Raw genomic sequence first — 24,435 nt, 5'->3', positions numbered from 1 at the left:
GCCGGCGGGGATGCCAAACGGGTTTGGCGGCTGCTGTGTGTTTTCTTAATAAACTTTTAGAGGGTTGAATGGTTTTAGATTTACGGAAAAGTCACAAAGATAGTGCCGAATTCCCACACAGCCCACATCAAGTTTCCCCGACCGCTAGCACCGTAGTTCAATGAGGTGCATTTGTCACTGTTCATGAGCCCGTACTGATCCATTCTGATTAACCAATGTCCTGTGTTATTCCTATCTCCTCGGCTCTTCCCCAACGTCCTTTTTCGGTTCCAGGATCCTGTGTGAGTCACCCCGTCTCCCGAGACTCCTCTCGGCTCTGACAGGTTCCCACACCTCCCTTGGCTTTGAAGACCTGGACGGTTCTGAGGAGTGTGTGTCGGGTATTTCCTAGAATGTTCCTCAATTGGGATGTGTCTGCCATTTTTCTCGTGGCTACACTGGGGTTACGGGTTTTGGGGAGAGGACAAGAGGTAAAGGGCCACTGTCATCAGGTCATATCAAAGGCACACGCCATCGAAAGGACTTTGGGCTGCGGACCTTGATCACCTGGCTTGGGCAGCCCCTACTTAAGGAGTGGGTAGTTACATTCTACCGCCTTCAGGGCAGAGGACCCACACACATTATTCGGAGTTCTGCGTAGGAGATTCAGGTCGCTTCTTATAAAGTTAAACATCTATGTGCCACACGACCCATCAACGCCACTCCTAGGGTGTATTCAGTGAGAGCTTAGGTGACACAAAAATCTGTATGCAAATGTTTCTGGCAACTCTGTTGGTAATCGTCAAAGACTGCCACAACCCAGCGTCCATCAGCAGGTGGGCGGATAAACGAAGTATGGTTGCTTCTACAAGGATCGACCTCTTGGCGATAAAATCCCACTGCACGTGACGCCTTGGGTGAACCCCAGGTGCATTTCGCGGAGGGAAAGAAGCCATTGTCCGAAGTTCACCTATGGTATGATTCCAGTTATAAGACGTGCTCCCAAACAGGGGCTTCGTTGGTTGCCAAGAGTTAGGGATGGAGTGGGTGTGCCCCTTGGGAGAACCCAGGGAGGTTTGGGCGGGGGGGGGGGGGGGGGGGGGGAGGACGGAGAAAACGTTTTGTTACCTAATTGAACGCGGTAGCGGTTACACAAATCTACACATTTTACAACTTACAGAAATGTACTCCAAAAAAAAAGGTGAATTTTACCATGTGTTAATGAAAAGGAAAAATAAAAGAGGTGGAAACAGCCAGCTGAGTTCCCAGAACATAGTAGGGGCTAAGTAAATGTTAGTTCCGTTTTCTTATAAAAAAAAAAGTTGGGCCCGAGAGACCCAAGCCTTCAGCTGCTTGGCTGGCGCTCGCCCATCGCCCAGCCTGCTGTGGGTCCCAGAATCCTCGGTTTCTCTGCCCACACTTCTCCCAGGCATCTGTTAAGGACGACACACCCTTCCTGACATGCAGGTTCTGACCCCGGCTCCCTGGGGCAACTGAGTCAGCCACCTCAATCTCCACTAACAGCCAACCCTAAAAGATGGCACCCGTCTGCAGGTAGGCTGTCTGTCCTCTGCAGTTTTTGCGCCAATACTCTCTCCCTTGGGGAAGGAATGGTCTCTCTTGCGTTGTGAGGAAAGCAAAAAACAACTGAGGATCCCATACACAGAGAGCGGCTAGAGATGATTAAGGCAGGGGAGAAGGGCCTCCAGTGGGTAAACTCTCCAATTCTTGGGAGACAGGGTTGAGCATCAGATACGTGGGAAAGGAGCCAGAGAAGCGGGGGGATCTACAATGCCAGAGTCCCTGCTTTTTCTCTGATTTTTTTCACGCTTCATCTCCATGGAGGAAGCCCTCCATGTGAAGTCAGCTTTGTTTTAAAACTAAACAGGCAAGAAAGACACTATTAGGAGAGTAGCCACATGTAGCAGGCGTGACTGCACGGTGGAAAGAGACACAGGGCAAGAAAGATTTAACGAGGAAACCCACAGACATGACTCCTGCCAGATTCTCTACATAAAGCGCAAACAGCCTGAGACCAAAGTGAAGTTAAAAGCGACTCCCTGCGTCGGAGAAGCTAGAACACAGCAGTACCGAGCGCAGGGGTCCGGCTCGCTTCCCGAGGGCTGCCCGGCACCTGCCAACACTTCCTTCTGGACCCTTCCCTAAGTGGGGACCCCTGGAGGACGTGCCTCACCTGTCAGGGTGCAGCCGTGCGCCCGACATGAGTACAAAGAGCCCAAGCCAGACGGAAGGATCAAGGTCAGTCATGCAGAGGCTCCATAGAACCGTGAGCTGACTGCTGGTCTGAGAAGGTGACGATTGTCCATGCAGCATAAAGAGGCTGGAGCACGGGCCCACACACACAGGGCAGAACCCGGTCACCTCGTCTGAGGGGACAATGACTGAGGATCACAGAATCCTTGAGGTGGAACCCAAGGTCGGGAACTCCCTCCGCTGCGGTCTTAAAACAAGGTCACGGGCCTCTGCTCAAGCATCACACATAAGGGCTCTTTCTCTCCCCAAAGAACCGTGCTCATCAACACCCCTGCCCAGCTCCGGACCAGCCGCGGGGCAGTTCTGTCCTCCTCTCCTCGCACTGTCACGCCAGACCCATCCAGAAGTGCACCTGTTAGAGACCATCTACGTGAGTAGAGACGGAGAATTCCTTTCTTCGTGACCTTGTAGCAGTGGTAGGAGACAGACTGCTTCCAGAGCGGCGGGTAAAGTTGAGGTCTCACCCTTCGGCATCGCAACAAAGTCACCGCAGTCAAAGCCGCCCCGTTCGGGGCGACGAGGGAGAGGCCTGGTTTCTGAGTCACTGCCCTGAAAGCCTGTGACTTGCCCCGGGTGATACGGGAGACAACCACCCCGCCTTCCTGGGGGCCCGCAGTCCTGGTGTGCACCGTGGCACGGGGTCGCCGCCTTCCCTCAAACCCACGTCAGCATCCAGCCCCTTCAGTACGACCAGACAAAGGCACTGAGCCGCAGAGAACCCGCCAAGCGAGCAGGAGGAAAAAAGACAAGCCTTCTGTAACCAGGGCCTTCTTCCTACTGCCCCGCTGGGGTTTTAGGGAAACAGAGATGAAAAACTTGCATACCTTCCTAAAGACACAACGGTCCACTTTCAGGCAACTGGACGGACGTCCACCAGCTCTTGGGGGAACTAACCAAGCAGACAGAAGAGAGCGTGGCCTGCGAGCCACGAAGGGGCAATCAGTCCTCGGAGGCAATGTGGCTGTGGGGTCAGGGGTCACACTCTCCTTGCTCGGCCACAGCCTGACCCAAACGTCTGCCAGTCATCAGCCGGTCCCTCCACCTCAGGGCCTGGGCCAGGGACAGTCACACAGCACGGCTCAGGAGAAGCCAGGGATGGCGGTCCCGATTCCCCTGCCGGGACTGTGGATGAGCCAGGACCGTTTCCGGACCGCCACCGCCTCCACGGCCTGCTTTGTTTGTTTTCTTTCCCGGAGTGATCTGCCCCACTTCCTAACTGCTGTTCCTTTACTGAGCAAATAAGAATATCTTCCTAAAATCCCATTCATTCCAGACTCTCAGGGTCAACCTGAGAGATCAAGTATGCTTTTTCTGGACTCAGAATCCCCGAAAACATGACACGGAGGAAGGTGTCATTTCAGCGAGTGCCCCTGGCCAGACCGTCCCTGCTGGGTTGTTCCAATGATCAGAGAGAGACAGAGAGACAGAAGGACAAACAGAGGGGGAGAGAGGGACAGGGAGACACATACACGAGGACATTCCATGCTGGATCTAATGACAGAGCGTCGTTGATTCTGCAAAGTCTGAGATGTGAAACGAGAGGTCTTGCTTTCAAACAGTTTAAAGGTTTTTTATACCACCCATTAGAGAAGCTATACCGAATCACATTTTTCGAAAATTTCTTCCTCTTACAAAGTTCGTGTTTGAATAAAAGGATGCTATTTTCAGGGGCGCCCGGGGGGTTCAGTCTGTTGAGCATCTGACTCTTGATTTCAGCTCAGGTCATGATCCCGGGGTCGTGGGATCAAGCCCTGCATCAGGCTCTGTGCTGAGTGTGGAGCCTGCTTGAGATTCTCTCTCTCTCTCTCTCTCTCTCTCTCTCTCTCGCTCTCGCTCTCCCTCTGCCCCTCTTCCCAGCTCGTGCACACTCTAACGTTTTTTATTAAAAAAAGAAAAAAAGGATGGCATTTCAGACACCTCAAAAGTTACCACTCTTCCCTCTCCCGTGCACACGTGGGTGTCCTGCCACACCTGAGTGCCGCTGTGGTTCCGTGTCCCGTGCTCCCTAGAAGGTCAAAGCCACGCTTCCTGCTGCTGCTTTAGTTAATGCGATGGCGTGAGAAAGCCAAGCTGGTTTGGGCTGTTCTTTGCCATAATGCTAAGTATTACCATTATGTAATGCTTTTTGATACTTAAATGACAATTACAACTAACGTTCATCGTGTGTTCGCTACCCACTGGGCGCTGAGGTAACGCTCTCTGCGATAACCTGACCTAACGCTCCCGTAACACGTGGGCTAGGTCTGCTAGTATTCCTGTTTTTTTGATTTTAGAAACTTCAAGGCTTAGGAAGGTGAAACTGCTGTCTAAAGCCACAGAGCCAAAATGAAAGAGGCTAGATAAACCCAAGCAGAGCCAGGCTCCACAGCCTTGCTGTAATGCAAACAGGGAAGTGGGCCAATGTGGGGTACAGATGAGGACCCTCCAGACATCCGCAGGACACTGGTGTGGACCAACCCTCTCTTCCCCATCTCTACGGGAGAAGATGAGGCAGGCGACGTCGGATTTAGATATTTATCCCACAGCATTTAAAGGGGTTGCCTAATTCCTATCTCAGGAGAGATCAGCAAACAAGGAAGGTTCAGCACTGTTCACCCACAAACGCTAGGTTTTCCGTGCCTACAGGAAAGAAAGCGAATGACTGAAAAATCCCAATACTAAAGGAGACGCTTAGAAAGCAGCAGGAACAGGGGCGCCTGGGTGGCTCAGTCGGTTGGGCGTCCGACTTCAGCTCAGGTCACGATCTCGCGGTCTGTGAGTTCGAGCCCCGCGTCGGGCTCTGGGCTGATGGCTCAGAGCCTGGAGCCTGTTTCCGATTCTGTGTCTCCCTCTCTCTCTGCCCCTCCCCCGTTCATGCTCTGTCTCTCTCTGTCCCCAAAATAAATAAACGTTAAAAAAAAAAAATTAAAGAAAGCAGCGGGAACAAAAGAGTTATGCCCTAAATAATTCTAGACCTTGTTTTGCTCAAATAAAATTCCATGATGTGAGGGGCGCCTGGGTGGCTCAGTCGGTTGAGCGGCCGACTTTGGCTCAGGTCGTGATCTCGCGGTTCATGGGTTCGAGCCCCGTGTCGGGTTCCGTGCTGACAGCTCGGAGCCTAGAGCCTGCTTCGGATTCTGGGTCTCCCTCTCTCTCTGCCCCAACCCACTCGCATTCTGTCTCTGTCTCTCTCAAAAATAAATACACATTAAAAAAAATTTTTTTTTAATTCCACGATGTGAGAGGGTCGGATGAAACTTTAGATTTCCGGGAGCTGGTGGGGGGATGGCAGACAGACAAGAAAGGGACAGGGAGGGAAGCTCAGGCAAAACACGTAAAGATCTAATAGAAGCCTGCTGGTCAGACAAGGGAACGTACCCCCAGCAGAGAACACAGCACCAAGCAGCAGGCGATGCCCCTCACACACACAGCTAATTAGACGAATTCAGATCTCGCTGGAGACGCGGGTAGGGTAACAAACATCGCCAACTCTGGTACAACTTCGGCTTGTATTTGCAGGTAGGGGTAGTTGACTCTTAAACCACATGGCGGGGGAGGTGGGGGCAAGTGCCGACCCCTCACGCGGTTGCAAATCTGTGTATAACTTCTGACTCCCCCAAAACTTAACGACTCATAACCTACTGTTGACCAGAAGCCTTACCGATGGCGTAAACAGTCTACTAACATGTGTTTTATATGTTATGTGGATCATATATACTCCTTTTTTTTTAACTTTTTTAACGTTTATTTATTACTGAGAGACAGAGACAGAGCACGAGCATGGGAGGAGCAGAGAGAGAGGGAGACACAGATTCTGAAGCAGGCTCCAGGCTCCGAGCTGTCGGCACAGAGCCCGACATGGGGCTCGAACTCACAGACCGCGGGATCGTGCCCTGAGTTGAAGTCGGACGCTTAGCCGACTGAGCTACCCAGACGCCCCAGTGGATCATATATACTGTTCTTACAATAAAGTTAGCTAGATAAAAGAAAACACTATTTAAAAAATCATAAAGAAGAAAAAATACAGTTATGGTACTGTACTGTATTTGTTTAAAAAATATATATATATATATACACAGAGACATATATCTGCATACACATAACCGGTTCAGTTCAAACCCGTTGAACCTGTTGTTCAAGAGTCAACGTATTCCCCAAAACCTGAAAATTGAAATGTATATAGTTCATCACTTTTCTACCCCCAATAATAAGGGAGCTGAATTCTCTTATTTGGGGGGAGGGGACTTAATGTGTCACGAGAATTAAAATGCATATAATTCTGTGCTCCAATCCTGCTTTGGAGTCTAAATGAGTATTTTTTCAAAGCGTAGCTGGCACATGTTTACGCGCATGTAACTGAAAAGAAATCAGTTTCTGCCTCGGCTTTGCTCGGAACGTATCCAAATAGCTTTCAGGGGGCGCTTCGAGCGTATTGATCCACGGTTCTCGAGACACAGGCTTTTCCAGATGTCTGCTCTGCAGAATGCTAGCTCCCGATTTCAAAGGGAAGCTGATTTTCTTTCCTCTCAAGTGCTCTCGCCGAGGGCAATTTTGTTGCGTCTACACTTGTAGGAAAAGAACCAATAAGCAGGGGCAGGTTGAACCTGAGAGAGAGAAGGGAACAAAAAGATGGGGTCTGCACAGAATCTGTCGCGTCTGCAGAGGCTCATACCCTTCCTGACGTCATCAGAGGCGACGCAGACATGCCGACCTACTGCAGGCCTTCTCGACGGCAGGGCCATCGGCGCTCGGGCGGGTCACTCCTCGCTGCGGGGGCTGTCCTGTATGTGTGCTACAAGGTGTTTGCAGCATCTCTGGCCTCTACTCCCGGATGCCAGACGCACCCCATGGGTGTGCCAGTCAAAAATGTCTCCAGATGTTTCCCCAGTTGAAATATCTGATCTATATCAACTCCGAGCACCAAACATCGCCAAAGAATCTCAATCGGGTGAAAACCCCTCCTAGTGAAAAGCTTTGCTCTTTGGTTATCATGGTACCCCACCCTTCCCCCAAACAAATCCAATAAAAAGTGATCACAGGAGACCTTGGACAGACAATACATAAGTCTCTGTGCGAACAGTTAATATTTTTGGTCACAGGAAACCTTGGGCATCAAGCTCCTCTGATTTAAAACGGGCGCCGGGGGCGCCAGGGTGGCTCAGACGGTTGAGCGTCCGACTTCAGCTCAGGTCACGATCTCGTGGTCTGTGAGTTCGAGCCCCGCGTCGGGCTCTGTGCTGACAGCTCGGAGCCTGGAGCCTGCTTGGGGTTCTGTGTCTCCCTCTCTCTCCACCCCACCCGTGCTTGTGCTCTGTCTCTCTGTCTTTCAAAAAATGAATAAACATAAAAAAAAAAAAAAAACTGGCTTCAAATGCACTGGTTACATGACTGGCTCTGAACGGTAAGGTGAGGGTCTCACGCATCCTGTCACAGGCTTGCTCAATCATTCAACAAATATTATTGCGCGTGTGCCGTGTGCCAGGCATTGTTTCAGATGAACTAGACAAACAGTAGCCTAGCCCTCAGGGAGCTTGTGTTCTAGGCAGAGAACAAAGAGATTAAAGATATCATTACAGCCCATCGTACGTGCTGTGAATAACAGAGCATAGCACCGTCTAACATAGTAGCCGCTCGCTACACGTGGCTAGTAAGCCCATGAAACTGTGGCTCATTGAGCTGTGCTGACCACACCAGATTTCAGACTTAGTGTGAAATGAGAATCTAAGATGTCTCCCTAATAATTTTTATACTGATTAGGCATGGAAGGGATATTTTTAATATGGTGGGTTGAACAAAATCGATTATAAAAATTAATTGAGGCTGTTTTCTTTAGTTGTTTAGTGCGGCTGCTAGCAATATAATACACACGGCTCACCCTGTATTTCTATTGGGCAGCGCTGGGCCAGGGAAACCAGATGGAGGTAGGCAGCTCCTTGGGCCTGAGGGGCCGGGGAGGGTCATCCTACCATCTGGAGGATCAGCATCCCAGCCCGAGGAAATGGCTCTGCAGTGGCCGTGAACCTGGCCCATTAAAGCAGGAGTGAGGCAGTGTGGCTCAGCGGGGGAGACCCAGGGAGGGAGGGAAGGAGCTGAGGCTATTGGCGCGGCTACAAGCCAGGCACGAGGCAGGGGCTTGGAGGCCAAGCTAAGGGGCTGGGATTTCATCCCAGGAGCAGTGGGAGAGCACTGGAGGGTTTACCTCCGGGGAACATCACGATCTGATCTATGCTTTGCAAAGATGCTACATCCTGGTGGCTGTGGGGGGACAAGAGTTGCATTCGAGCAAGAGGAGAAGGGGTGGGAGGCACCGATCCCGTGGGACCCCTCGGCGTTTGGCCACCCGGGGTCAGCTGGCAGGATTCCTTAGAAGAGGCGAGGACGTGACATCAGAGATGCTACTCTTCTCCCATAGGAGAGATAAGTCTGGTTAATCCTACTTACGCGGAAATTTCGATTATATGTAATACCTCTGTCCTCCATAAGAGCAGATAAATGAGGTATTTTTGTATTATCCAAATGGAGCATCGGGATTCTCAGAGCGACCCTGCTGCTTAATGAAGTTCAGCTAATCTGCCCCCTCTCGGAGGAGGGAGGGTATTAGACTAGCTTGCCTCGGCTAACTGGTTTCCTACCTCCTCGTACCACCACAAATGGAGTTTTTCAAATTGGTTTGTTTGGTTTTTCTAGGTTTGTCGTTGTTTTGATCACATTTAATGCGTGTACTTCATCCCTGATATTTACTATTAACTCAAAATTGGGTTTTCTGTTCTCGTGAGGCTTTCACCCCTTTTAACTGGGCCCTATTTTTGTATCTCGGCCACATGGGTTCGCCCCCAAACCCCCTCGCTCAACGGTGTCAGCAGATAGCAGCTCGCGGAGCTCCTTTGCTCTGGTATTTTCCGTTTGCCGCCTGCTCTGCTGTTGCTAGAGTCTCGTCTTTTCCCCAGCTCGTTGGTCATTTTTGCCACCGGTGAGTCATTTGCTCTGAGTCATGCCTGGCTGTGATGCAAAGGCTAGGAAAATGCCTCCGAACGCACCTGCTTTGCGAAAGGACGTCACGGAGGAATATGGTGTTCTCCTAAGTGGACTCGGTGATTAAGAGAAAAACACCCCCCGCCCTCTCTCTCCCCTCCAGATGTGCCATTTCCTCCAGCACGTGCTGTAGATTATTCCTATGGTGGGACGGGTCTTGGTCATTCGTCTTGGGCGCCGAGAGGCCAGAGACCATTTCTGGAACGAGCCCAGAAAAGCCGAGGAGGAAAGCAGGTGCTCCCGACGTAGCGCACCTGCTCCGTGGAACGAGGCCAACCCCCACGTGCAGGCCACACGTGAACGCATCCCGTCCAGAGCTAGGAAGACACTGCTTTACCCGGGACTGCTACGCCATACATAACACGAGGGAAGGTGACAACCGTCTCTGACCACAGGAAACCAGGGAGACAGAGGAACCTAACGTGGGGCCCGGACTGGACGCTGGGACAGAAACACAAGCTGCCGGGATCTGCACGCCGACTCGGCCCTCGCGGGCGGCCTGATGGCAGGCCTCAGTTTTCTCATCTGTGCCGCTTGCCTCAGAAGCCCACGTTTCACAGCACAGACACGTTTCTTCTGAGCACCTTCCTTCCACATATAAAACTCATGGCAGAGGTGCCGTCATCAGCTCCTGACACGTGGGACCGAATCAGCCCGTCAGGTGCCCACGAAACAGGTTCTGGAAACACAGGAAGAAGGAATAGAAAGCGGGGACAAAAGCACAGCCCTCAGGGTGTGTGTGTGGGGGGGGGGGGTGGCAGTCAGGGACATTACAGAGGACATCAGATCTGGAAAGAGACAGAGGAAACTGGTGGTGACGGGTGCCCCTGGGGAGGGGGTCGGGGAGGCAGAGGGAAGAGCCACTTTTCACCGGACATCTTTTTTTATCGTCTGAATTTTGTCCCATCTGCATGTATTACCTAGACCAAAAATTAATTAAATTAAATAAGGGAGAGAATATCTCCCCGAATAAGGTGAGACAGAGCCAGAAATAAAAAGGTCTCGAAAGGCAAAGGTGCAAATGATTTCAGACATCTTGCTGGCAGCCTGCCCTGCTCTCACGCACCCCCACCCCCCCAGCCCTCAAAATGAAAGAAGTTTCTCTGTGAATTCCTGGATGGCTCATGCTCAGGACATCAGCAATACTTTTTCAGGCCATAATCTAAGACACTGAACACCAGAACTCTTGAAGCCTTATGGAAAAGACTTTGGATTGCTGGAAAAGCCCGACAAGGGGAAATGCAGGTTCTCCTAATGTTGCGGCATGCATCCAAGCCGGCCACGGGCGGTCTAGTTCTGGGGTGACAGGGCTCTGCTGCCCCCCACATTTCTCTGTGCCATCATGACAAGGACAAGGGAGGAAATGGTCCCTCCAGGGCTCCTACAGGGCCATCGGACATCCCCCGTCCTACCCTGGGCTTGCACTGCTAGTGAGACCTGTCCCAGCAGGCAAGGGAGGGCTGGGGAGGCCACGGGCCTTGCAATCAGATGCAGGAGATTCACCTTGTCCTCATGACCTCGGGCAAGTCACACAATTGCTCAGACCCTCGGCCTCCTCACCTGGGACACGTGCAGATCACCTCTTAGCTTGCAAGTTGTAAGGACCATGATGCTTTTTTTTTAATACTTAAAAAAAAAATTTTTTTTTTTTGTTTATTTGTTTTTGAGAGACAGAGAGAGACAGAGCATGAGCCGGGGAGGAGCAGACAGAGAGGGAGACACAGAATCCAAAGCAGGCTCCGGGCTCTGCGCTGTCAGCACAGCGCCTGACGCGGGGCTTGAACCCAGAGACTGTGAGATCATGACCTGAGCCGAAGTCAGGGGAGGAGCAGAGAGAGAGGGAGACAGAATCCAAAGCAAGCTCCAGGCCCCGAGCCGTCAGCACAGAGCCTGATGCGGGGCTCGAACTCACGAACTGTGGGATCATGACCTGAGCTGAAGTCAGACGCTCAATTGACTGAGCCACCCAGGTGCCCCAGGACCATGATGCTTTATGTAAAAATATCCAAATCCATGCCATTATCCCTAAAAAGAACCCAGCGCCTCCTGCCAGTTTCTCCCTTTAAAATGTCACTGGATCTTGAAGTGAGAAGGTGTTATGCATTGAATTGCGTCCCCTAAAAAGATAAGCTGAAGTCCTAACCCCCAGAACCCGTGAACATGACCTTATTTGGAAATAGGGTCTTTGCAGATGTAATTAAATTAAGATAAAGTCATAATGGAATATGACCAATTTGATGGTATCCTTAGAAGAAACAGAAACACACACACACACACACACACACACACACACACACACACACACACACACAGCGAGAAGAACGCTCCAAGGCTAGACACACCAACGATTGCTGGGACCCACAACAGGCTGAGAGGGAGGCACAAACAGATCCTCCCTCTGAACCCCCAAAAAGGAAGCAACCTTGTCAGCGCCTTGATTTTGGACTCCTAGTCTCTAAAACTGTGAGAGAATAAATATATTTTGTCTTAAGCCACCAAGCTTGTGGTGCTTTGTTACAGCAGCCCCAGGGCACTAGCATTGAGTTATCTGGTTTTCCTAGCTATCTAATGCTTGAATTATCTTGCCCAATGGCTGGCTACTTGGCTTGTGTCTGACTGTCTCTAGCACAAGAAAGCCAACTTGGTATCTACCAAGGCAGCAATCTCTCCCATCTTTGAAAAGATCTGTCACAAAAATCATTCATTCAACAAATTATCAATTGAACACCTACTATATGCCAGGCACGATTTGGGGCACTGCTGATACAGTGGTAAATGGGCAGCACATAATAAAAGCATTCTCAAAGAAGGACATCTGTGATACTGTTATGAAAAAAAGAAAACACCATAAAGTAATAAAGTGGGTGGGCTGGGGACCAGGCAGAAACTATTTTAATTGTTAGGGAAGTTCTAAGGATGTGACATTAGAGCAGTTGACTTGAATGACAGGGAGCCAGCCATGGGGAAATCTGGCAGAAGGAACAGTGAGTGCAAAGGCCCTGAGGCAGTTAGAGTTTTCCTCGTCCGCCACCCGGAAGAGAAATGCGGTGGTTGTGAAACCCGAGGAGCTGACCCAGTAGTTTTGTTTATTTGATGCGGTATTTTATACGTGGCATCGTCTGGGTTATGGCGACTTTTATTTTATTTTATTGTTTTTTAAACAGGGCACAGCTGTTCTCATTAGGAAAGAACAAGCTTTAATCCCGCTTTCTAGATCTGGGCAGCGAGATCCGGAAAAGGACTTCAGGGTGGGTAGAGTGAGGCAGAGTGAGCTGGATGTGTGCAAGGCACAGGAAGAAGGTGGGACTTTCGTGAGTGGTAAGTGATGAAGCTGGAGACACAAGCAAGGTCAACTAGCACTCACATAGCCCCCCCCCCCCCCCCACCAAGTAAACCACAGTGAGAAGTTTGAATTCGCTCCCCAGAGTACTGGCAAGCCACTGGGGAGGGGTATGGTTCAATTCTGGCATGAGAAAGGCCTTAAAACTAAAGTCTCTCTAACTTCATTTATTTATTTTTTTTTAAATTTTTTTTTTTTCAACGTTTATTTATTTTTGGGACAGAGAGAGACAGAGCATGAACGGGGTAGGGGCAGAGAGAGAGGGAGACACAGAATCGGAAACAGGCTCCAGGCTCTGAGCCATCAGCCCAGAGCCTGACGCGGGGCTCGAACTCACGGACCGCGAGATCGTGACCTGGCTGAAATCGGACGCTTAACCGACTGCGCCACCCAGGCGCCCCAAGTCTCTCTAACTTTAGACAGAGAGCTTGTGTCCTTTGGTTCTTGGGCCCCTATAAAACAAGTTTAATAAATGACAGCCCTAAACCTTCTGGGATCATGGCTCCCCAGGTTCTCAGGCTTACCCAGCCATAATTCATTCACCACTGTAGCAATGTCCAAGGAACATTCTTGATTTTTTTTTTAATGCCCTTTATTAAATGTGATGTCCAGAAAAGAACACGATATCCTCAGCATGGAGTAGTAGACTGGACCTCTATCACCTTTCTTCTTCAGATCTGTACATCTACTGTTGTGCCCTTTTAATTGTCATTCTGTTTTGTGCCACTGCCTGCTGAAACAGATCTCAGATAACCCCCCGCCCCCTCCCCAAAGTCCTTCTCCGGATCTCGCTGCCCAGATCTAGAAAGCGGGATTAAAGCTTGTTTTTTCCTAATGAGAACAGCTGTGCCCTGTTTAAAAAACAATAAAAAAAAAAAAGTCGCCATAACCCAGACGATGCCACGTATAAAATACCGCGTCAAATAAACAAAACTACTGGGTCAGCTCCTTGGGTTTCACAACCACCGCATTTCTCTTCCGGGTGGCAGGCGAGGAAAACGCTAAGGGCAAGTTTCCCTAGAATCGCCTTGCTCTCTTGCCCCACCCGGCTGAAGACACCTAGACTATTTGGAAACACCAGGCCATGGAGCAAGAGGTCCCTTGCGATCATACTTCCTACTAGATTTCTCTAAGACGGATAAACAAATCTGGGTAGATGCGGACCCTCAGGCTTGGGTGGGGATGTGGTGAAGGACACGGGAGCTAAGCTGACTCCGTGACTGAGACGGGCGGTGGGAGAGAAGGACGCGCGGCCAGCCCACGTGCCAAATCCGTCCCCCCACCACAGCCCACTCCACAGGCCGATGGCAGGCTACTGCATCTGGCGTCCGATGGCTAGGTCTAACATTTCACTCTGCCCCCTTGTACCTAAGAGACTTTGGGCAGTCGCCTGGTCTCGGTTTCGTGACATGGGCACGAAACACCACCCATCATGCCAAGTTTATTGCGAAAATCAACCGAGATTTTGTGCCAGAGCCCTTTGTAAAGTACTCTGTCACATCAAAGTGAGGGCTTATCATCAGCAACAGGGTTTTACTCCTCCCTTTGCATGTTTTTCCCGCTGCTGGTTGAATTTTCATGACTTTGTTGTTGTTGTTTTTTTTTTAGATCTTCCCAGGTTGCTTTTGATGTTTCTTTCAACCTGATCATTTTCTTTTTTGAGGAAGGAAGAGGGGGGAGGGGGGGGGAACATGTAGAATGAGTCATTCCATCCTAAACCTTTCATAGGGTTTGTCCTAAAAGGTGTCCTCTCTTGGGGTCCCCATAAATCAATTTACCTCTGAAGAACCAAAGTTAATTGTCATAGAGAGAATCACTCTTCTTCGCTGTCTAGAATTCTGTAGCAAATTACTTAAGGTTTGTAATTTATTCACGTCACTGAGTGGTAGCTTTTGTCACTGCCCTTAGGTGTTACATTCTCAAATAATTCAGACTATCTGCACGTCAGCTGACGCAGGCCATACAAAAGACAAACACTGCAAAAACAAAACAACAACAACAACAAAAAAACCCACGGGAACGTATCCCAGAACCACGCAAGGGCCTAGAGACGATATGCTAATCGCTAAGAGCGCTACATGTGAGTCCTAGGCCATCTTCGGTTCTTTTATGGAAAAAGAAAATCTCACGAGGCAACTTTTTCACTGTCAATTGATCTCAGAAGCCTTTCGGCCCCTGTCCACAGGCGTAAGCAGTCCTACTTGTGAACAAAACGGAAATAAAAACAGGTGACAGTGGAAGGGAGCGACTCTGAACACAGCCAGCACATAAACTTCCACACAGAAACGTGTCAAAGACCTGGAGAAGCGCTCATGCACGACCAATCACAATCTCCCTTGTGTTTTTTTCTTTGCTTAATTCCGCGGTTCTGTATCTTGGCTCCCCTGGCTCAGGTTCCGGGAGCGGGTGCCTCTCACCAAACGAATCAGAAACATTAGCGTTAGGTGACAGTGGCCTGGGGGGCAGCCTGGTCCCTGACAGCGGTCTGCGTGCCTCCAGCCCTGACTCACCTGTGCCAGCTCAGAGGCGAGCTCCTGCTCAGTCTGCAGGTCGGCACCCGTGCCCCACGCTGACCCACAGAGTTCCAGGAGCTGGCTGCCGCCCACCGCCAAGTCCTCCTCCCGAGTGCAATCCGGGGGCAACCTCGCGAAGCACAAACCCCCGGACGCGCGGGGAAAACGCACCCGGCTCCAGGAAGACCACCTGCCGTCCCTTCCGGTCCCGGGGCTTCTGGTTCAGTCCACCCCGAACCAGTCCAGCTGTTGGAGCTCCTAGCGCTGCGCCTGGGCTGCCGTGCCCTCTGCAAACCTCTGTGCCTACTGACCCGCACCGGGGGACGGCGGAGCGCCGCGAAGGCACGCGCACAGTTGTCGCCCCCCCACCCCGTCCAGAGCCCCAGACCCTGTGCCCCCCCCCCCACACCGTGCCTCCCCCGCCGGCCACCCGGGAGCAGAGACGCAGCCAACTTAAGACGGAACACACAGCACGACTTGGCAAATGCCTTTCCCCTCCTGGTTCCGGGCACCCGCCTCCCAGGAGTCTGGGGGCTCTTCTTCCCCCAGGACCCAGGGGCCGACTCCACCCCAAAGCCACCTGGCGACAACCATCTGCCACCGGGGGGGGGTGGGGACCCCTTGTCCATCCTCCCCCAGGCGCTGCACTGCCCCCCCCACCGCGGGCTCCCGGCTCCCCTCCCACCCTCTCCCCCCGGCACGCGCGGACCCCGCAGAAGCTCCCGACCCCCAACCCCGCGTCATCCGGCCGCCCCCTCCTCCTCCCAAGCCCCTCACCCGCCGGCCCTCGGAGAGCCCCGCGCCGCCCGGACAGCTGACGCGTCCCCCCCTCGCAGGCGCTGGCGGGAGCCTCTCTCACCGCGGCGGGCGCCGGCCGACCGGTCGGACCGGGGAGCGAGCGGGCGCCTCCGGGCTCCGCGCTGCGGCCACTGCGCGGGCCTGCGAGCCGGGTCCTTCCGAGGCGACAGCCGCGGGAGCTGTCAGTCAGCCGGCCGTGCCCGCCCCCTCCCGGCGCCGTCTGCGCAGGCGCGAGAGCGGCCCCGCCCCCGCCCCGCGCGGGCGACCCGAGAGCGGGTCACGTGACGGGGAGGGGCTGCTGGCGCCCGGCGCCCGGGGCGGTCAGGGTCCCGACCCCGGCCCGGGATCTCTCGGGGCCGCGACTGTGCCTGGACCGGAGGCCTGGGCCCGACGTCCCCGGAAGCACGCTCGGAGTCCAACTGTGGATCCCGTTTCCTGGATCTGCTCAAAACTAGGGTTCCCCCCTGGGGACCGGCCGTTCCGCGATCGCAGGAGAGGGGGATTTGGTGATTTGGGTGGGGGGACCCGGGAGCCCTGGCAGGGAGCGGGGGGGAGGGGGGGGGAATAAGGCCTGGCTCTGGTTGCTTCCGGGCCTGGATCGTCTCCACCTTTAAGACGGGGATGTCATTTGCCATTTCCTGCCCGCCCATGCCAGAGTTAGGGTGAAGTCTTGACGTTAATGAACACACTTTTCAAACAAGTCAGGCAACGGTGCATGGTACATACAAGGGCAATCTGAGGCCTGATTTATTTTTTCAAAGGGGTCATCTTAAAAGCTGATGGATCCCACTTCACTTGCACCAAAAGTTCTAGGCGAGTCTGCAATTTTTCGGCACAGTAAACAACTTTAGGCCCTTTGGTTTCTGCTGCTTCTACACCTCTAAAATTAAAAAAAAAAAGAAAAAGGTAAAAATAGGAGTGTCTCCTATGGAAGCTTTTTCAGTTCTGGAGGAGGAAATACAGAAACAAACTGACACCCACTCCCGATAATACTGGGGTTATGTCAAACTTGGTTCCAGCACCAGCAAAATAGAGAATACATTTCCAGAGACAGGACTCACGTTCTCCAAACACATTTCCACGGCTACATCGCGGAGCTCTAATGCCCCTTCTGGTGGCTGCTTGTATGAAATAAAGCCCTGTCTAGGGGCACCTGAGTGCTCAGTGGGTTACGCAGCCCAATCTTGATTTCGGGGCAGGTCTGGATCTCACGGTTCAGAAAGCAAGGAGGGCAGCAGCCCCTGACCTGACTCTGGTGTTAATGACTATTCAGTAAAGCTGGAAGATGGGAGCTCATTCAGGGTCAGATTCCGTTTGGGGAACGTGCGACTTCTCCTCAAGAGATTCACATGAACCCTGTCTCTCCATGCCTCATAAAAGGTACTCTGATCTTGCCAGAAGGGTGGACAGAGGCAGATGCGTGGCCATTAAACAAAGATGGAGAGAAAGTAAGTTCTGCCAACCACAGGCCAGTGAACTAGATACGGGCGTGGGAAATATTCAGGACAGATTACTAACAAAAAACCATTTGACCCCTCAGAAGAGGAAGCACCGATGACCAAGTTGTGCTGGGTTAACCATACTCCTGTTGTGAAACGCACGAACTGCTGAATCAGGAAATCGGATAGAAATCGTGTATTTGGACCCGGAAGCTGTATTTATCAGGATTCTTCCAGTTGTAAGTGGCAGAACTCCATTCAAACTGGTTTTTCAAAAAAAAGGGACTACATCGGCTCACATGACTCACCTAAATTCTGGGGTTGGCCCAGCAAGATCCAGGGGCGCCGATGATGTCATCAGAACTTGGTGTCACTCCCGCTCTTTGACCACCTCCCTCGGAGCTGGCTTCGTTCTCGGATTAGGGGCTTTTACATAAAGTGGTCTCCAATAGCAACAGGCCTATGTTCTTTCAACTTAGCAACCTCAGGGGGGAAAGGACTCTGTCCTTCAGTATTTCCAGCAAAAGACCTAGGATTTGGTCTAAATGGGCCAACGTTCCTTATGTGCTCAGCCCTTTGAACCAACCTCTGAGGCCAGGTTGTTGGGATGACGGGATTGGCCATACTTGGACACGAGTGAAGATAAGCTCCGCTCCGCTTCTTGGGTGAAGAGGGTGGGGAGGGCGGGTCCCCACAGGCAAATGAGGAAGCAGACGGATTCTGGGCAGGTGCCGGAATGCAACCAGATAGCCAGGACAAAGCGTTTGCTGAGATTATCTCGCGATATTGTGCAAAGGTGGGAGAAATAGTAAGTTTATTGGATGGCTGAATCAATATTCACAAACCACTTTGAGTAGAGGATGGTTCTGGAAACCAATTACACAGATAAACGAGGTGATATGACTTGGCATCCCTTCTGTTTTCTTTGCCTCTCATGTCTATTTCCACCTCCCCTTTGTAACATATTGCCACAAACGCTGTGGCTTTAAAAGGACATGGACTTGGTATCTTACAGCTCTGGAGGTCAGACCCTAAAATCGAGGTATCAGCAGGCCATCTTTCCTTCTGGAGGCCCCAGGGGAGGAGGGCCTCCTCGCCTTTTCCAGCTTTTGGGGGCCTCGTGCATCCCTTGGCTGGGGGCGCCTTCCTCCTTCTTCGAAGTCAGTCTCCTTCTCTGTCCTGATGTGCGTATGGAGCGCAGGCCGGTGGTCTCATGGGACGCCTTTCAGTTTCGGTGTCTCTGACTGCTCCTTTGTCGTCAGGGAACACCGTACGGGCAGCGGGCAGCGGCACTGATGTGTGTCGTTGCATCAGGGGGTGCCTACGCCAGTCTGTCTCATTACTGCTGCTGCCATTTGACCCATGGTTGAGACGGTGACATGTTTCCCTACCGTAAAGGTTCTCGTTTCCCCTTTGTAAATAATTAGTCATCTGTGGGAAAGATACTTTTAGGCTATTTAGATATCCTGTTTTCCTAATGAACTTTCACCCAGTGGTTTGGCACCCATTAATGATGATGCTACGCCGACCGCAAAGCGTGGAGGGTTCTGATTCCATGGCTCCACTGACATTTACGAGCTGACATTTTCCTGCTTCCATCCTTGCCCTTCTCCAGTCTGTTCTGCACAGGGCAGCTGGAGTGACCTGTAAAAACCACAAATGTGGGGCGCCTGGGGGGCTCCGTCGGTTGAGCGTCCGACTTCAGCTCAGGTCGTGATCTCGCGGTTTGTGAGTTCCAGCCCCGCGGCCGGCTCTGTGCTGACAGCTGGGAGCCTGGAGCCTGCTTCAGACTGTGTCCCCGTCAACTCTCTGCCCCCTCCCCCACTCACGCTCTGTCTCTGTATCAAAAATAAGTAAACGCTAAAAAATAAAAATTAAAAACAGAAAACCCCACAAATGTGACCGTCTCCTCCAGTGGCTTCCTACTGCCCCTCAGATGTGGCCAGAATCCTTCTGGTTGTTACCACGACCTGGCCCTTCCAAGCTCTCCAGCCTGGTCTCCCCCAGTGCCCCTGCCCCCCACCCCGTCCTCCCCACACTGGCCCCTTGCAGAGCTTCAGAGGATGGATGCTGCCCTCTACTGAGGCCTCCCACCTACCCTTTTGCCTGGAACCCTCTTCCTCCACCCCCAACACCCCCTTGCTTATCAAATACCCGTGTGTCCTTCGCCTATCACAGCTGAAAGGAAGCCACGTGGCACCCCCCCCCCCGGGGGGGGGGGGCAGGCCAGCTTCCCAGGTGCACCCTTTTACCACATCATGTCCTTTGCCTTTATAGGAACACGCCTGTTTGTAACCGTGCACTTGTGTATTTGCTCAGTCTATGCGCTCTGTAACAGGCAGGGACTTTGTCTGCTTTTGCTCACTCGCGTGTCTGCAACACCTGACAAGGTGCCAAGCACAGAGTAGATCCTTATTGCTTGTTGAATGAGCCAACAGGACAAAGAGAGGATGAGCAGGATGGGCGGGGCCTTGCTTCCAGGCGGGTTGGTGATTGGGCCCTGGCGGCAGGAGCAGGCAGGCGGCAGGGCTCCATATAGCCCCGTCCTAGTGTGCGGCCTGCCCCGCCCCCCCCCCCCCCCCCCCCTTAGGGGAGCGTGGTACAGCCTAAGGAACAGGATCTTCACAGGCAGACAGAAGGTCTGCAAGCTAGCTGTGCTGTCCCTGCTAGGCCATCACTTAACTCTGAGCCTCAGTTTCCCCGGCTGTGCAAAGGGATCACACCAACTTCGGAGGGCTGTGAGGCTGAGGTGAGTCTATGGGGAGGCCAGCAGGAAAGAGGACAGACCTGCGTCTGACTCCTGGCCCTTCCCCTCCTAGCTGTGTGACCCTGAGCCGCCGCTTAACCTCGCTGAGCCCGTTGGTTCCTCTAGGAAAGGGGCCACGCACAGTGTGCTCGCTCATTCGTTCAATGTAGATTTCTTGGTTGATGGGCGCTGGGGAAGCACTAGCGGACAAGAGCAACAGAGCTCCCCGCCTCTCGTGAGGCTTGCTCTGCAGCCGGGGATGGACCGCACCGGAAGTGAACGACGTATGGCGTTAGCGGACACGTGACAAGGAGCGAAGCAGGGAGGGGGAAGTTTGAGATGGGGTTCCAGGGAGGAAGGCGCCACAGGATGAAGCCCTAAAGGGCATGAGAGAGCCATCGAGGCGACGGAGACCCGAGCCCAGATACCCATCCACTGGCCATTCGCCTTCCCCACCGAGCGGGGGCCCCGGCAGGCTCCACCCACAGCCGGGGGCGAGGTGGCCCTAGCGGAGGAGCTCAGGACATACCACTCCGGGCTCTTGAGACTCCAGGGGCCTCGTCCAATACCCACGCGTTGTGGACGGTGAACTTTCTAGCTTCCCTAATTCTGGCTGTTGCATTCGATACCACAGAACCCGCGGGAAAACCTAAGGCAAAACCCAAACCCCCTTCCAGAACGAACCTCTGGTTTTCCACTGTACAACCTCCGGAAGTGCCCGCCTCTTTGTCTCTCTGCCGCTGTCTACTTGCGGAAGAGCTGGAGGAACACACAGCTGGCACCGGGACCAAGACACCGAGTTTTATTAGTAGCCCGGCACCCCCCCTCGCGGGGAACCCTTGCCCCGCCACGTCTGCCCATACCAAAGACCAGTTTTGCCGGGAGTCCGAACCTTTTATTGATGGAACCACGCAGCACGTACCGTCTCAGGTCTTGCTTCTTTAACCCAACACGTGTTTGTGCGACTGGTCCCTATTTTGTACGGTAGTTCATTGTATGGGTACGCACCATTTATCCATTCCGTCGGTCACGGACATTTAGGTTGTGAACCGTCCAGCAGGCGTCTTCCGGTGAACACAGGTCCGTGCACGTGCGGCTTCGGCAGATACTCCTAAATGCGGTAGGAGGGAGTTTAACAATTCCCTCTCCCCGCCTCCCCCCCCAGCAGCGGATAGAGGCTCCGAGTTATTCCAGGTGCTTGCCAGGGCTCGGTGTTTTTTCACTCCGGCCATGTTGGTGGGTGTATAAACATTTCCCTGTGGTTTCAGTCTGCGTTTCCCGGACGTCTAGTGAAAGCAAGCAGTTTTTCACGTTTTGGCCAGTCTCTTCTGTGAGGTGCCTCCCCACCTGCTGGAGCGTGTTGACTCGTTCAATTATATTTTTGTGTCTCTAAAAATAAACACACGGCCAGAAAGTTAACAAGTCACAGGGGTGCCTGGGTGCTTCAGTAGGTTAAGCGTCCGACTCTTGATTTCGGCTCAGGTCACGATCCCACCGTGCGTGAGTTCGAGCCCCGAGTAGGGCTCTGCGCTGACAGCGCGGAGCCTGCTTGGGATCCTCTCTCTCCCTCTCTCTGCCCCTCCCCTGCTCTCTCTCTCTCTCTCTCCAAATAATTTTTTTTTTTTTATTTTTCAACGTTTATTTATTTTTGGGACAGAGAGAGACAGAGCATGAACGGGGGACGGGCAGAGAGAGAGGGAGACACAGAATCGGAAACAGGCTCTAGGCTCTGAGCCATCAGCCCAGAGCATGACGCGGGGCTCGAACTCACGGACCGCGAGATCGTGACCTGGCTGAAGTCGGACGCTCAACCGACTGCGCCACCCAGGCGCCCCTCTCTCTCTCCAAATAAATAAATAAACTTAAAAAAAAAAATCAATACGTTACATGCCCATTTCTTGTGTATCTGTCCAGGGATAGCCTACGTACATATAAACGTATGTATCTCCCCACTCTGCTTTCTTACACAAGAACACGCAGTTTTACACAATAGACCTGATATAGCTTGAAGACCAGATATCTGAATTCGTGAAAACACGCCTCATTTCCTTTTTGCAATTGTAAAGCACGCTGTTCCCTTTTGTGGGCGCAATGTATTTTTTTTTTTTTTTTTTGCAATGTATTTTACCTGATATATTCACAGGCTTACAGGGCACTGCCAGTCTTTCGCTTCTATCATGTGAACTCCAGGGCAAACAGCTTTGTGCACGGGGGGTAAGGCTACCTGTAGGAGAAACTCCTGAGGGGAAATGCTGGGTCAAATTTTTGTGGCTCATATTGCTATCTTGCTCTGCAAAGAGATGAGCAATTTACAATTGCATCAGTCGGGGCTGTTTGCCAACCGAGCATTCCCGAACCTTTATCTTTGCCAACCTACTAAGTGAAAAGTGGCATCTCCTTGCACTTCAGATTTGCATTCATTCTTCGGACTGCAAATGAGGCCGAGCATCTTTCCACATGTTTGAATAGAGCCTTTACTTTAAAAGGGCTGCTTCCTGGGATAGGTGGTGAGCTGGAACCTAGCTCCTGAAGGGTAAACAGAACTGACCCGGGAGGTGGGAAGTTTCCTCTCACTACAAGGGGAATGGGAAATATTAGGTTTTCTGCTCCCGGGGCCTCAGTGAAATCAGGGAGAGGCAAAACACTCTGTGTTGAACCACAGTCTTAAAACAGGAAGAAACCTTAGAAATCAAATCTAATCTCCTATTTTAGAGATAAACAATCAAAAAAAAAAAAAAAAAAACCCTGAGGCTTGGAGAGGGGAAATGACTCGCAGAAGACCTTTTGAAAAAACATGCCAATTCTGTCGAGATTAAAAAACAAAACAAAACAAAACAAAACAAAACCCTTGATAACAGTTGATTGTTTTTGCCAACTGCTGCTAAATACTGTTAAATATTTTAATGGATTATTTTATCGCGCCATTTCCTTTAGGAAAGCGGCGCACCGTCAAAGTTATGATACACAAGAGACGCCAGGATTAAAAGCATAGGCAATATAAACAAGTTGGGAACTATCAGAAGAATTATGGGGTGGGGATCCCTCTACCCTCCACTTTTTTGTGACAGACTCTGAAATGGGCCAAAAAGATTATTAGGCGTCTTCAATGAACACTAGACATTGCCTGGCACACCCTTCTGGGTTATCTGGTTCCTTGGGCTCTTCTCCTTTCTTTAAGTTATTTATGACTTTACAGGCTGCAGAGGCGATGCAAATGATTCTTGTCCATAGATATGAGGCATAAAGTCAACTCTGCCTGGTGAAAGTTCAAGCCAGTTCCGCACCTGTTAAGCAAATTTTCTTTTTTTAAAAGCCCTATTCTTTTAACTCTGCTCATAACAAAGATATCCCAAGCACAGGCCCGCTTGCTGTCACGGTGTTATTCAAAGATAATCATCCTTTCTTTCAGCCCATGCAAAAAGAATTGGTCACTGATTGAAGGCCTCACTCACTTTCCTCCCTTGTGGAAACAAATCCTAAAACGAAGACAGCAGGAGATGGGAGGCTCAGAGACGGTGAACTAAATTCACAGCCCCATTTTGAATACAGAGGTACAAGATACAGTAACAAAAGTTTCAACTTTTAAATGCATCCCCCACCCTTACTTCCAAAAGTTTAGCCGGAGTGACTTTCTGGAAGCAAGAATGGTAAATGGCGAGAAGGTGGCTTGCACACAGGGAGATTCTGATAGATCCCTTGGCTGTCATTACGGCTGTCATTAATCTTACAACGATTTAGCAAGCACTTACCAGTTTAAGAACAAACACTGAGCACCTACTTCCCAGCCCTGCGGAAGTCGCCCCCAATACTATAGGAAAGTCAAAGAAATAAAGCATGTGTCTACCTTCAAAGCACTTAGGACCTATCGTCCGTTGGAAATCGCTGGGATGCTCAGAGCGGGGTCGGGAGGCGCAGCGGACCCCAGCAGCCCCCAGTCCAGGGCGCTTCCCCTTCTCCCCACGCGCTTTCCGGCCCAATCGTTTCCACCCCCGCTCCTCCATTTCCCCATTTTCTGAGTTCTCGCTCCGCACACTGTACAAGCCACACCTCCGCGGCCTCCGGGACCAGAGCGCTCCACCGAGTTTGACAGCTTGACGGCGCGGCTTGGACCGTGCGGCGGCCCGTAGCCCCCATCCTTTCCCTTCCGCACGTCCCTTTGGATGGAGCCTTTGATTTTGGCGAGAGGAGCTTTCGGCTGCGAGCTGCCTGCGGCAGAAAACTGTTAGCCCTTACGCCTCTGGGCTCCACGACGACCGCGGCTTCCAAGCCCCCACCAATCGCCTCCCGCGCCCTCTCCGCGGCCCGAGCGGCGCGGCCGGAACTGCGCAAGCGCGG

At 52.0% G+C, this 24,435-nt stretch overlaps 1 protein-coding gene and 1 long non-coding RNA gene across 6 annotated transcripts in view; both read right to left on the bottom strand.

Moving 5' to 3' along the window:
• The window catches only part of KIAA0513 (KIAA0513 ortholog), a 58,851-nt gene extending 42,712 nt beyond the window's left edge, over window positions 1-16,139 (bottom strand). For 2 of the 5 annotated variants that reach the window (XM_045439876.1, XM_045439879.1), the window contains exon 1: window positions 15,895-16,117. The gene's annotated coding sequence lies outside the window, so the exon portion shown is untranslated. Of the gene's footprint in view, window positions 1-15,894 lie in introns of all 5 variants that reach the window. The other 3 variants (XM_045439880.1, XM_045439882.1, XM_045439875.1) reach the window with 3 other exon arrangements.
• A 4,748-nt stretch (window positions 16,140-20,887) lies between these two features.
• Window positions 20,888-24,423, bottom strand: LOC123577714. The gene is made up of 2 exons (XR_006702042.1): window positions 23,945-24,423; window positions 20,888-21,489 (listed from the first exon to the last, which is right to left on the bottom strand). It is a non-coding gene; the product is annotated as an uncharacterized LOC123577714 (long non-coding RNA).
• Between the last annotated feature and the right edge of the window lie 12 nt (window positions 24,424-24,435).

Source organism: Leopardus geoffroyi, chromosome E2, assembly GCF_018350155.1.
Source record: "Leopardus geoffroyi isolate Oge1 chromosome E2, O.geoffroyi_Oge1_pat1.0, whole genome shotgun sequence".
Classification (NCBI taxonomy): Eukaryota; Metazoa; Chordata; class Mammalia; order Carnivora; family Felidae; genus Leopardus; species Leopardus geoffroyi.
The sequence above is the reverse complement of the archived record's forward strand: the minus strand, read 5'-3'. Positions and strand labels throughout refer to the sequence as shown.